General features: G+C 43.9%; 1 protein-coding gene across 2 annotated transcripts in view; it reads left to right on the top strand.

The window, feature by feature from the left end:
- Positions 1-8,353: 8,353 nt before the first annotated feature.
- Positions 8,354-13,334, top strand: part of XPNPEP1 (X-prolyl aminopeptidase 1) — a 49,238-nt gene continuing 44,257 nt past the window's right edge. For both annotated transcript variants that reach the window (XM_032951953.2, XM_032951952.2), the window contains exon 1: positions 8,354-8,738. The gene's annotated coding sequence lies outside the window, so the exon portion shown is untranslated. The remainder of the gene's footprint in view (positions 8,739-13,334) is intronic.

Raw genomic sequence — 13,334 nt, 5'->3', positions numbered from 1 at the left:
GTATAGTGAATATACAGCAGTGTGGTATACAGTAGGGTTGGTAAAATAATACATAGTGTAATATTACAAGTCTAATATTATTATCATCTAAGGTATAGGGTAGTGTATAGTAACGCAGTGTATAATTCAATGTTGGGGTCTGTCTATGGCAGTTTATAATATAAAGATTAGTTGGAGGTATATTATAATATTTTTTGCGACATACAAGTGTAATGTATAATGACTTATTGTTAGTAGCTCAGCTTAGTGGAGAACATATTGAGTACATTGAGTATAAGAACTGCAATATACTTAATGCCTCTGTTGATATGTAAACTCTGACTTTAACATAGCTACTTCCGTGACCAGTTACATGCTAATTCCTCACATTAACATCAAGCTAATCTCCCAGTTACATGCTAATTTCTGACTTTAACATCCTGCTAATCTCTCATATTAACACAGCTACTTCAATGCTAAATTATTCTGTTGATATGTAAACTCCTTTGTCAAGGCGCTCTGCTCCTCCCACCCAGCTTAAAATACGCTGCCAAGCTTAGCAGTGTTCATCGGAGCGCTGTCCTTCCGACAGTTCTGTTTCTTCATCTGAGGACGGCTGCTTGTGTTGTGGCCGAAACGTCGTGATAATTTTATTTTATTATGTTTTATTTTTAGTTTATTATTTCCCTTCTACGTGACGTTACCGAAAGAACCAAAGAATATGAATTCCTGCAGTCACGAAAGTTTCAATTAATTGCACGCTAGGTTTCGCAGATTACAACCCAAACAACTAATTATGAATCAGATTCGTCCTGACAGCCTGCGTATGAAATTAACAGTCAAGTAAATTCGGGAAAAAAATGCAGTACTATATACATACAACTACCAAGTTCAACACATTCGTCCATTACACTGCCTTATAAGGAAAACTGTAATATACGACGTTTCAGGCAATGGCCCTCCTTCAAAGTACATAAATAGGGAGGCCAAAGAGGTAATACGAGTTGAACACTGTACTTTACACCGTGGGGCTTGATGAGAATTACATTTAAAATTGTTTCCTGATTGAAGAGTTTTTAAATTGGTGTATTAATAGTTACATATTAGTAGTTGTTGAGAAACAGACACACCATTCAATGATCAATAATAAATATTGCAAGACAAACTCAATTTCCTTTGAAAGCTAAACTCATGAAATGTTGCTGGCGCATTGCATAGCTGCGTGTAACTGTATTCTGGTGTCCGCTTTACTGGTAGGAACCTCCTGGTGACACCAGCCCACAGGGGATTGTGTCCGTCCGTCGTGCATCCAAAAATGGGAGGGGTGGGGCTGGGTGGGGAGGGGAGGGTGGGGAGGGGTTAGGTGGGGAGGGAGGGGCTGGGTGGGGAGGGGAGGGTGGGGAGGGTGGGGATGGGTGGGGGGTGGGAGGGGTGGGGCTGGGTGGGGAGGGGCTGGTCACCCCGTGGTGCCCTTATAAAACTCAACGTTTAACCTACTCACACCGGCTTGTGCCCGCCCTCACAGTCGGGCATATTTGCGGAATACACCACGCCACCGTTGACCCTGGCCATTGAGCGAGCAACCCAACGCTCCTATCAGCTCCCTCCACAGGAATGTGTTATTTCAACTTCAAATCTGCAGTTAATGGAGCAAAAGTAAGGGTTCTCAAAGAGATTGTTGATGTAAGTGTTCTAACACTAGATTAGACTATGTTGATTCGCTATGCAATTCAGTTTATGCCTTTAAAACATTTTTACGTTGTCTGATTATATCATAGCTGCATTTAAGTGTATTCTGATGCTGTATTTCATAATAGATTTGATTCTGTGAAGTGTCAGATCTTATATTAAAATCCATTCAGTGAGTACACAAACGACTATTATTTTTCTGATGTCTTATTTCGTTTCAACTTGATTCTGTGTAATACTTTATCCAGTGACTAAAGCAAGGCTGCATGCTGATGTCCGATTGATCTTTGCCATGGATCAGTGTATTCCGAATCCAGGTTCATTTTTAATTCATTTTAAATGTCTTTCTTTTTTCGTCCGATCTTGTACAAACCTTAATTCACTGAGTGCACGCAAGACCATTGTGTTGTGGTGTTATTTCCTTTCAAATTGATCCTTGGAGTGTTCCATTTTATTTTTAATCAGTGAGTGCATACAACACCATTGTATTCAGATGTGAACTTTTTATAGTCATACTCTTTGGTTCTTTCGGTAAAGTTACGTAGGTATCAAATAAAATAAATCACGACGTTTCGATCGCAACACAAGCGGTCATCCTCAGGCGGAACAAATATAATCCAGAAGTGGAACTGCTGAACTAGCGAGAGAGCTGTTACAACAAGAGGTTATATACGTGGCGATGAGCAAGCAAGCGGGGTCTGAGCTGGAAAGGAATTCCATCCACGGACGTAAGTACGTCAATTGTGTTAATGGAGGAGATTCGGGAGAGAGGGATTAGGGAGGGAGATTAGCATGAATGAGCTTCCGTCGCCGCATAAGAGTATCATGCCCGCATATGCGCACAACAGCAGTGTTAATGAGAGATTAGCACCATGAGAGTGCAATCCAAAGGACGTGAACATGAGAGTGCAATCCAAAGGGCATGTGAGCATGAGAGTGCAATCCAAAGGACATGTGAGCATGAGAGTGCAATCCAAAGGACATGTGAGCATGTGAGTGCAATCCAAAGGACATGTGAGATATCTAAGAGAGAGGCATAGAGAGAGAGACACACACACAGAGTCGGAAATAACAGCCGACATAGGCACGTAGGATGGAAACATCACAGTAAGTTAAGACTTTACCTGGTTAATAATGTCCTTCCAATGATTTCTCAGTTTGTACCCATCTTGTTTCGGTTGAAGTTGTGTCTGTGTTTATATATCTGGATGGCTTCATGAACAAATCTCTGAAGGTAGCCGGTAGGTTTGCAGAGTACCTCCCACTTCGATAAATTAATTTCGTGTGAGCCCACTGCGTTATAACAATGATCAGCCATGGCAGAGGTATTGGTTCTGCCGTGTTTCAAATCTGCCTTGTGTTCGCGAACACGGTCCGAGACATGTCGTTTCATTTCCCCAATGTAACTGCTGCCGCAGACGCAACTTAGTTTGTAGACACCAGGGTATTGCATGTCAGGAATAACATCCTTCACAGATGGGATCAAATAATAGATTTTGTGTACTATATTGAATCGGACCTGGATCTTGTGTTTGTTTAAGATTTTGGAAAAAAAATTGGTAACCCCTGCTATGTATGGCAAGGTGATGGTTTTGATTGGGTCCTCAGATGGTTGTCTCCCCATGGTTGGGGCTACAGCTTTGCGGATTGTGCGGTCTGAGTATCCATTCATCTTGAGGGCTTGGTGTACGTGCTCCAGTTACCTGGCTAGGTGGCGCTGGTCGGAGATGCAGTGGGCCCTATGGTGTAGTGTTTTGATAAGGGAATTCTTCTGCGCCGGATGGTGGTGGGAATCAGGCTTTAGAGAGGAATCTGTGTGGGTAGCTTTCCTGCAGACGGAATGTCCCAACGAGCCATCAGGCCTCTTCTCGATCAAAACATCAAGGAATGGTAGCTTGCCATCATTTTCCACTTCCATAGTGAATTTGATGGATGGGTGTATGGAATTGATGTGGTTAAAAAAATGGTTCAGTGCTGGCTGGCCATGTGGCCAGATGACGAAAGTGTAATCTACGTTTCTCTTCAGGGAAGGAGATAGGGTGGATGTCAGGATGGCATCTGATTCAAATTTCTCCATGAAAACATTGGCTACAACTGATGATAAGGGAGAACCCATAGGGGTACCTTCATTTTGTTTGGAAAATGTGCTATTCCAGATGAAGTAAGTTTTGGTCAGGCAGTTTCTCGCTAAAGTTGGTACATCAGGATTCAGTCCCTGTTGAACCAAGTCTTCAATGATTGCTATGGTGTCATGTACAGGTACCTTGGTGAACTGTGAGACTACATCGAAGTTGAGAACAAATAATCTGGAGACATTTTGAGTTAAAGCTTTTGTGACTGCAGTAATTCATATTCTTAGCTCTTTCGGTAAAGTCACGTTGAAGGGAAACAATAAAATAATAATATATATAAAACAATGAAAATTCTCACGACGTTTCGACCATAACACAAACGGTCGTCATCAGGTGTGTTGGTTTGCATTAATGTATTAATTTTTAAACGGCGCATTTATTTATTTATTTATAAATAAAAAACACGTCAGCGCCACGCGCAGCGATTTGGCAGTTTATTTAGAAGGACGAGTCCATCTATGTTCTGAAAAGAGGAGGGGGAGACGAAAAATTAATGTATGCTGTCTGAAGGCCACTGTAAGCGTGAACAATCAATTAAGACCTGATATGGTTTATCAAATCTTTCCAATGATTGCTAAGCCAGAATCCATCTTCTCGGTTGAAATTGTCTCTGTGCTTGTATATGTGGATAGCCTCATGAACGAATCTCTCATGGTAGCCAGATGGCTTACAAAGAACCTCTGTCTTGGAAAGTCAATGTCATGTGAGCCTACTGAATTATAACAATGATCTTCCACGGCCGAGGTGTTGGTCCTACCGTGTTTAAGGTCTGCTTTGTGTTCACGAATGCGGTCCGAGACATGGCGTTTGGTTTCTCCAATGTAACTACTACCACAGAGGCAACTTAGTTTGTAGACACCAGGGTACTGTATGTCCGGAATCACAAGTAGACGTTGCTCTCAGGGGCCTGGGTCACATCGCTGCAGACGTAGCAAGATCTGAAATCGCTTCAACCCTCAAAAACGCTAAGATGCCAGCTAGCAACCTCAGCAAAGATGAGCGTTTTGAATTATATAAATTAAAAAAGAGGGATGATATTGTAGTCCTCTCAGCTGACAAGGGCAATGCTACTGTCATCATGGATAAAATAGAATACAACAACAAAATTAAATAATTACTCGACGATGGTAGTTATACAAAAATGAAAAGAGATCCCACCAACAGCCTCGTCACACAAACCAACAAAATAATTTCTGATTCAACCGCATTAATTGATCAATCTAAACAGTTTTCGTTGAAACCTTCTGCTGCCAGGCCACCAAGATTATACGGCTTACCAAAAATACGTAAAGTAGATACACCCCTTCGTCCCATCGTCTCTACTATCAACTCCCCTACCTACAAACTGGCTCGTTTTTTGTCTGAAATCCTGCGTCCTTTCACTGGATAAACCACCTCTGCGGTACAAAATTCTACTCATCTGGTATCAACAATCAAGGGTATTTCCCTGTCCCCAGACGACCTGCTTGTCAGTTTTGATGTAGTTTCCTTATTCACCAAGGTTCCTGTACCTGACACCATCGCAATCATTGAAGACTTGGTCCATCAAGGACTAAACACTGAGGTACCCCCCCCCCTGGTGAGACACTGTTTAACCAATGCATACTTCACTTGGAATGGAACTTTCTACACACAAACTGAGGGCACCCCAATGGGCTCCCCCCTATCTCCGGTTATAGCTAACATTTTCATGGAGAAATTTGAGACTGACGCCATCCAGACTGCCACTCTGCGCCCAACCTTATGGAAGAGGTACGTGGATGACACTTTTGTCATCTGGCCACATGGCCGGCCTGCTCTAGACCAATTCTTCGACCACATTAATTCCATACACCCAGCCATCAGATTTACCATGGAAGTCGAAAAAGATGGCAGGCTACCTTTTTTGGGTGTCCTAATTAAAAAGAGACCTGATGGTTCAATGAGCCACTCTGTCTACAGGAAAGCTACCCATACGGATGCTTATCTGAAACCGGATTCCCACCACCATCCATCTCAGAAGAATTATCTCATTAAGACTCTGTATCATAGAGCCCAATGCATATCCGACCAGGAACACATAGGCAGTTAACTCAAGCACGTACACCAAGCTCTTAAGGCTAATGGTTACTCCGACTATACAATCCGCAAAGCTATCACTCAAACCATGAAGAAGGACCCTCTTTTGGAGCCTTTCAAAACCATCACTTTACCCTACATTGCGGGGATCACAAAAAATATCTCCAAAATCTTGAATAAACACAAGATCCCGGTCCGTTTCAACACATTACATAAAATCCGTGATCTGGTTCCGCCTGTAAAAGATGTGATTCCGGACATACAGTACCCTGGTGTCTACAAACTAAGTTGCCTCTGTGGTAGTAGTTACATTGGAGAAACCAAACGCCATGTCTCGGACCGCATTCGTGAACACAAAGCAGACCTTAAACACGGTAGGACCAACACCTCGGCTGTGGAAGATCATTGTTATAATTCAGTAGGCTCACATGACATTGACTTTTCCAAGACAGAGGTTCTTTGTAAGCCATCTGGCTACCATGAGAGATTCGTTCATGAGGCTATCCACATATACAAGCGCAGAGACAATTTCAACCGAGAAGATGGCTTCTGGCTTAGCAATCATTGGAAAGATTTGATAAACCATTTCAGGTCTTAATTGATTGTTCACGCTTACAGTGGCTTTCAGACAGCATACATTAATTTTTCGTCTCCCCCCTCCTCTTTTCAGAACATAGATGGACTCGTCCTTCTAAATAAACTGCCAAATCGCTGCGCGTGGCGCTGACGGTTTTTTAATAAATAAATGAATACACCGTTTAAAAATTAATAAATTAATGCAAACCGACACACCTGATGACGACCGTTTGTGTTATGGTCGAAACGTCGTGAGAATTTTTATTGTTTTATATATTTTATTATTGTATTGTTTCCCTTCAACGTGACTTTACCGAAAGAGCTAAGAATATGAATATGGAAACAGTTTTATTTTATTTTTCTACCTACGTGATTTTACCGAAAGAACCAAAGAGTATGGATTCCTGCAGTCACGAAAGCTTCAAATAAAGATTAATATTGTCATTAATAACTTTCAATTTCAGTTAAGCAAAAAATGTCATTAACATTTTTCCAATTCCGCGGGCGATTTCATTATGCGGAATATAATAAAACAGCAACAGCAACATGTCATCAATGCCCAACGAATCATTCGTGGATCGAGATGGTCATGTCGTGGTTAAGTGGCACTCACCCCCTTTTTCATTGATTGGCTAGGTGCCGTTTTTATTATTAAAAGTCAGCTTTTATCGTACGACATAAGCAATTCATCAATTAGTTATTTTGTTTTCGGTGCTCTGTGTAAAAGTCACGAGTGAAAGCATTCCACTAAATAATTTGCATTGCATTATCATACCTGTCAACCCCTTATCAGTGGCTCCCTTATTCGACCAATTCAGACCTTATTGATCACCCCGTGCATCCTACAAAGTCCCATCACAAGAGAGAAACACAAATAGACACACTTTGAAACGGCTTTGCGCAGTATGGACCTGAAAACTCAATTTCCCTGTACAAGAATACGGGGTAAACTCTATGGGTTGGCAGTTATGCTATACACTACACTACTATACACTCCACTATACACTACGTTATACACTACGTTATACACTACACGATATCATGAATAATCTTGATTTGAAGCTTTCGTGATTGCAGGAATCCATACTCTTTGGTTATTTCGGTAAAGTCACGTAGGTAGAAATAAAATAAAATGAATCACGAAGTTTAGAACGCAACACAAGCAGCTGTCGCGACTTATTTTCTTTTATTTCTACCTACGTGACTTTACCGAAAGAACCAAAGAGTATACCATGAATGTCAACCCCTTATCAGTGCCTACCTTATTACAGACCAATTCAGACCTTATTGGTAACCCCGTGCCCCTTATAAATCTCAACGTTCATCCTACAAAAATTCCCATTATAAGGGAGAAACACAAACAAATAGACACATTTTGTTTTGCCCGTGTTGAAACGGCTGTACGCCCTATGGACCTGACAACTCAATTCTCCTGGACGAGAAAATGGAGTACACCGCGTGGCCTGACAGCTCGGTTATGGGCGCAGTTGTTTTGCCGTTAACGCCAAAATTGAACTTAACAAGATGGCCGCTAGCCATTTCAACACTCGGCCTCGGTTGTTGCACTGCACGTGCTGCAGCAGGCTGTCTCATAGCTCCTGTGGCTACGTGGGGCTGACGCCCACTCACGACATAACTCTTGAGTCGGGTGCAAACGTAACAAACAAAATCATTTGCATTACATTGTGGGAGCAGCTGTTGCGTCAACTACAAAATTGAACTCAACAAGATGGCCGCTTGGCAACCAGACCCCCTTCAGCCCCGGTTGTTGTTGCCATGCACGTGCTGGAGGAGGAGGCTGTCGCATGGTGGGGGGTGGTGGGGGGAGGTGGGGGCTGGTGGGGGGGGGCTGGTGGGGGGTTGGTGGGGGGTGGTGGGGGTGGGGCCATGGCCGTGACGTGTGGGCGAGGCGGCGACGCGACCACGTGCCGGGAAGTGAGACCGGCGCCGACTTCCGTCCTCACGACAGTGGCAAATCGCTCGCTCGAGCGGTGTCCGCGCTCTCTCTTGGCCGCTCTCTCTCCCCACGCTCTCTCCCCACTATCTCCCCACTATCTCCCCACGCTCTCTCTCCGCTTTCTCCCCACTATCTCCCCACTCTCTCCCCACTCTCTCTCTCCGCTCTCTCCCCACTATCTCCCCACTTTCCGCTCTCTCTCCCCACTATCTCCCCACGCTTTCTCTCCCCACTATCTCCCCACTCTCCGCCAGTGCTCTCCGCCTCGGTCACACCGGGAACCCCACTCTGCTATTGCCACGCTCCGCGGTCAACGCCGGTGCAGCATTCAGCTGTTCGCTCTCAAGGTTCGGACACGCGCCGGGCACAGACACCCCTCACTCTCTCTCTCTGTCTACCACTCTCTCTACATCACTACATCTCTACATCTCTCTCTACATCTCTCTACATCACTACATCTCTCTGTCTACCACTCTCTCTACATCACTACATCTCTACATCTCTCTCTACATCTCTCTACATCACTACATCTCTCTGTCTACCACTCTCTCTACATCACTACATCTCTACATCTCTCTCTACATCTCTCTACATCACTACATCTCTCTCTGTCTACCACTCTCTCTACATCACTACATCTCTCTCTACATCTCTCTCTCTCTACATCACTACATCTCTTTCTACATCTCTCTCCCTACATCTCTCTGTCTACCACTCTCTACATCACTACATCTCTTTATACATCTCTCTCTACATCTCTCTGTCTACCACTCTCTACATCTCTACATCACTACATCTCTCTCTACATCTCTCTCTGTCTACCACTCTCTCTACATCTCTACATCACTACATCTCTCTCTACATCTCTATCTCTACGTTTCTCTCTCTCTACATCACTACATCTCTCTCTGTCTACCACTCTCTCTACATCTCTCTCTACATCTCTCTGTCTACCACTCTCTCTACATCCCTCTCTCTACATCTCTCTCTGTCTACCACTCTCTCTACATCTCTCTACATCATTACATCTCTCTCTACATCTCTCTCTGTCTACCACTCTCTCTACATCTCGCTCTACATCACTACATCTCTCTCTACATCTCTCTCTGTATACCACTCTCTCTACATCTCTCTCTACATCTCTATATCTACGTTTCTCTCTACATCACTACATCTCTCTGTATACCACTCTCTCTACATCTCTCTCTCTACATCACTACATCTCTCTCTACATCACTACATCTCTGTCTACCACTATCTCTACATCTCTCTCTCTCTGTATACCACTCTCTCTCCATCTCTCCCTACATCACTACATCTCTCTGTCTACCACTATCTCTACATCTCTCTCTCTCTCTGTATACCACTCTCTCTCCATCTCTCCCTACATCACTACATCTCTCTGTCTACCACTATCTCTACATCTCTCTCTCTCTGTATACCACTCTCTCTCCATCTCTCTCTACATCACTACATCTCTCTCTATCTCTACGTCTCTATCTCTACATCACTACATCTCTCTATCTCTACCACTCTCTCTACGTCTCTATCTCTAACTATCTCTACATATCTATATCTAACTATCTCTATCTCTACCACTCTATCTACGTCTCTATCTCTAACTATCTATAACTATCTCTACATCTCTATCTCTAACTATCTCTGACTCTCTATCTAACTATCTCTATGTCTCTATCTCTAACTATCTCTACGTCTCTATCTCTAACTATCTCTAACTATCTCTACATCTCTATCTCTAACTATCTCTAACTCTCTATCTATAACTATCTCTACGTCTCTATCTCTAACTATCTCTACGTCTCTATCTCTAACTATCTCTAACTATCTCTACCTATCTCTATCTCTAACTATCTCTACGTCTCTATCTCTATCTTTAACTATCTCTAACTATCTCTAACTATCTCTACGTCTCTATCTCTAACTATCTCTACGTCTCTATCTCTATCTCTAACTCTCTATCTCTAACTATCTCTAACTCTATATCTCTAACTATCTCTACGTCTCTATCTCTAACTCTCTATCTCTAACTATCTCTACGTCTCTATCTCTAACTCTCTATCTCTAACTATCTCTACGTCTCTATCTCTACGTCTCTCTCTAACTATCTCTACGTCTCTATCTCTAACTATCTCTACGTCTCTCTAACCATCTCTACGTCTCTATCTCCAACTATCTCTAACTATCTCTACGTCTCTATCTCTACCTATCTCTATCTCTACCTATCTCTATCTCTAACTATCTCTACGTCTCTATCTCTAACTATCTCTACGTCTCTATCTCTATCTCTAACTCTCTATCTCTAACTATCTCTAACTCTCTATCTCTAACTATCTCTACGTCTCTATCTCTATCTCTAACTCTCTATCTCTAACTATCTCTAACTCTCTATCTCTAACTATCTCTACGTCTCTATCTCTAACTCTCTATCTCTAACTATCTCTACGTCTCTATCTCTATCTCTACGTCTCTCTCTAACTATCTCTACGTCTATATCTCTAACTATCTCTACGTCTATATCTCTAACTATCTCTACGTCTCTCTCTAACTATCTCTACGTCTCTATCTCTAACTATCTCTAACTATCTCTACGTCTCTCTAACCATCTCTACGTCTCTATCTCCAACTATCTCTAACTATCTCTACGTCTCTATCTCTACCTATCTCTATCTCTAACTATCTCTACCTATCTCTATCTCTACCTATCTCTATCTCTAACTATCTCTATCTCTAACTATCTCTACGTCTCTATCTCTATCTCTACGTCTCTATCTCTAACTATCTCTACGTCTCTATCTCTAACTATCTCTACGTCTCTATCTCTAACTATCTCTAACTATCTCTACGTCTCTCTAACCATCTCTACGTCTCTATCTCCAACTATCTCTAACTATCTCTACGTCTCTATCTCTACCTATCTCTATCTCTAACTATCTCTACCTATCTCTATCTCTACCTATCTCTATCTCTAACTATCTCTACGTCTCTAACTATCTCTATCTGTACGTCTCTATCTCTAACTATCTCTAACTCTCTATCTCTAACTATCTCTACGTCTCTATCTCTAACTATCTCTACGAACCCGGCCGCCCGAGTTCGATTCCCGCTCAAGGCCGACACCACGCAGTGACAATTGTCTGAACCGGTTCTGGGCCTCCCCTAGGTCGACTCAGCCTCAAACGAGTACCCGGCGCGCTGTGTCAACATCGCCACTGGGGGGGGGGGGGGCGGGGAGACAAAGGCGGCCGGGCGTGTTGCTGGTAGCCACCCACCACCACCACCCCCTCGTGTGCCACGGCGCCGGCAGCCTTCACAGGCGCTGCCACTCGCTCACGGCACCGCCACCCCTACAGTCCCCTGTCACAGGCTCCACGGGGGAGGCTCATCGCTGCCTCTGTGCTGCAACGAGCCGTCATTGCGGCCACCCATCCGTGTCTCGGCAAGTTGCCATGTATGAGGCATGGAGAGCCATGAGAGCCACGCGGCTCTCGAGCCGGGTGCAACCGCAACAAACTAAAATATGAACAGGGAAACTTCTTAAAGCGACGACGCGCAACAGAAATATCCTGGGATGAACCGGCAAATCATCCAGAAACACCCCCACACCACACACCACACCACCGTATTACAACTCTGTGTGCTAAAATCCCAGTGTGTGATGCAAGTCAAACTGGGGATTGCTGAATTAATGAGTCCCCCTTCCGGTGTCTGGCTATGTGACCACGCTTCGTAGTACTACAGACTGTGTACTGCATCTCTCTTAACTATCTCTACGTCTCTATCTCTACACCACTGCATCTCTATCTCGATACTCTGTACTACAGACTGTGTACTACAGAGTAACGAGGTGCGTTGTGTTTGCGTTGCCACTCGCCGTTCCCCCATCCCGTCTTGGGCTGCGTTATTAAGGAAGGAACCCACAACCTCAAGGGGCAAAGCGACAACGTCCATGGATGATGGACGGGTTCGTGCCTTTGTGGCTCTCGAAGTCGGTGCACGCTGGCTCCTAGCCGGCGTAAGACGTAAGGTTTAACCCCGCTATTGTTGTACGGGGAAAAGTGAGTTCTCATGTTCCAGACGTTTCAATGCGGACGAACGAAACGCGTGTTTGTGTTTCTCCCCTGCGATGAGGCCTTTGTTGGGTGAGCGTTTGAGATGTAGAAGGGGGCACGGGGTGACCAGTAAGGTCTGAATTGTTCTGTAATAAGGTAGGGCACTGATAAGGGGTTGACAGTTATGGGTTAGTGTATAGCATGGCAGTCAACCCATACGATTGACCTCGTATTCGTGTACAGGGAAATAAAGTGTTCAGGTCCGTACAGCCATTTCAACACGGGCAAAAAACAAATGCCAATTTGTGTTTCCCTCTTGCGATGGGACTTTGTAGGATGAGCGTTGAGATTTAAAAGGTTACGGGGGTGACCAATAATGTCTAAAATTGATCTGTAATAAGGTAAGGACACTGATAAGGGGTTTACATGAATGAATACGTCTTTCTGGTAACGCTTTGACGCTCTAGTTATGGAGTTGACTTGGTCGTAATGTCACTGCAAGCGACTTATCATACAAAGGGCTTTTGCATTTGGTGATGCGTTTTCGGTTTGAGGATACGGTTTCGATTTGTGTTCTGTAGAATGCTACGCGGTTAAGCGTTATAGCTTCGTTTATAGATGCTTGTGGTATGTTTAAGCGCTTGCTGGCATCCCCGATTGTCGAGTATTGAATTGCAGCGAGAGAGCAGAACGGCAGTGGACCAGAGACCTCTGCTGACTCCTGTTAAAGACAAGTCACGCGAAATGATAACCAGTAGTAGGCTTGGACTCCCAAGGGCTTGGTTTGCCCGATAGTCGAGACTAAAAATGGTACTTGCGGGACCGTGGGGGAGATCGACGGCAGAGGGTTGGCGAGATTTCCATCCAGCAGTA

The sequence above is a fragment of the Petromyzon marinus genome, chromosome 11 (genome assembly GCF_048934315.1).
Source record: "Petromyzon marinus isolate PM22_M1 ecotype Great Lakes invasive population chromosome 11, UKy_Petmar_22M1.pri1.0, whole genome shotgun sequence".
NCBI lineage: Eukaryota > Metazoa > Chordata > Hyperoartia > Petromyzontiformes > Petromyzontidae > Petromyzon > Petromyzon marinus.
This window is presented reverse-complemented; position numbering and strand designations above follow the sequence as displayed.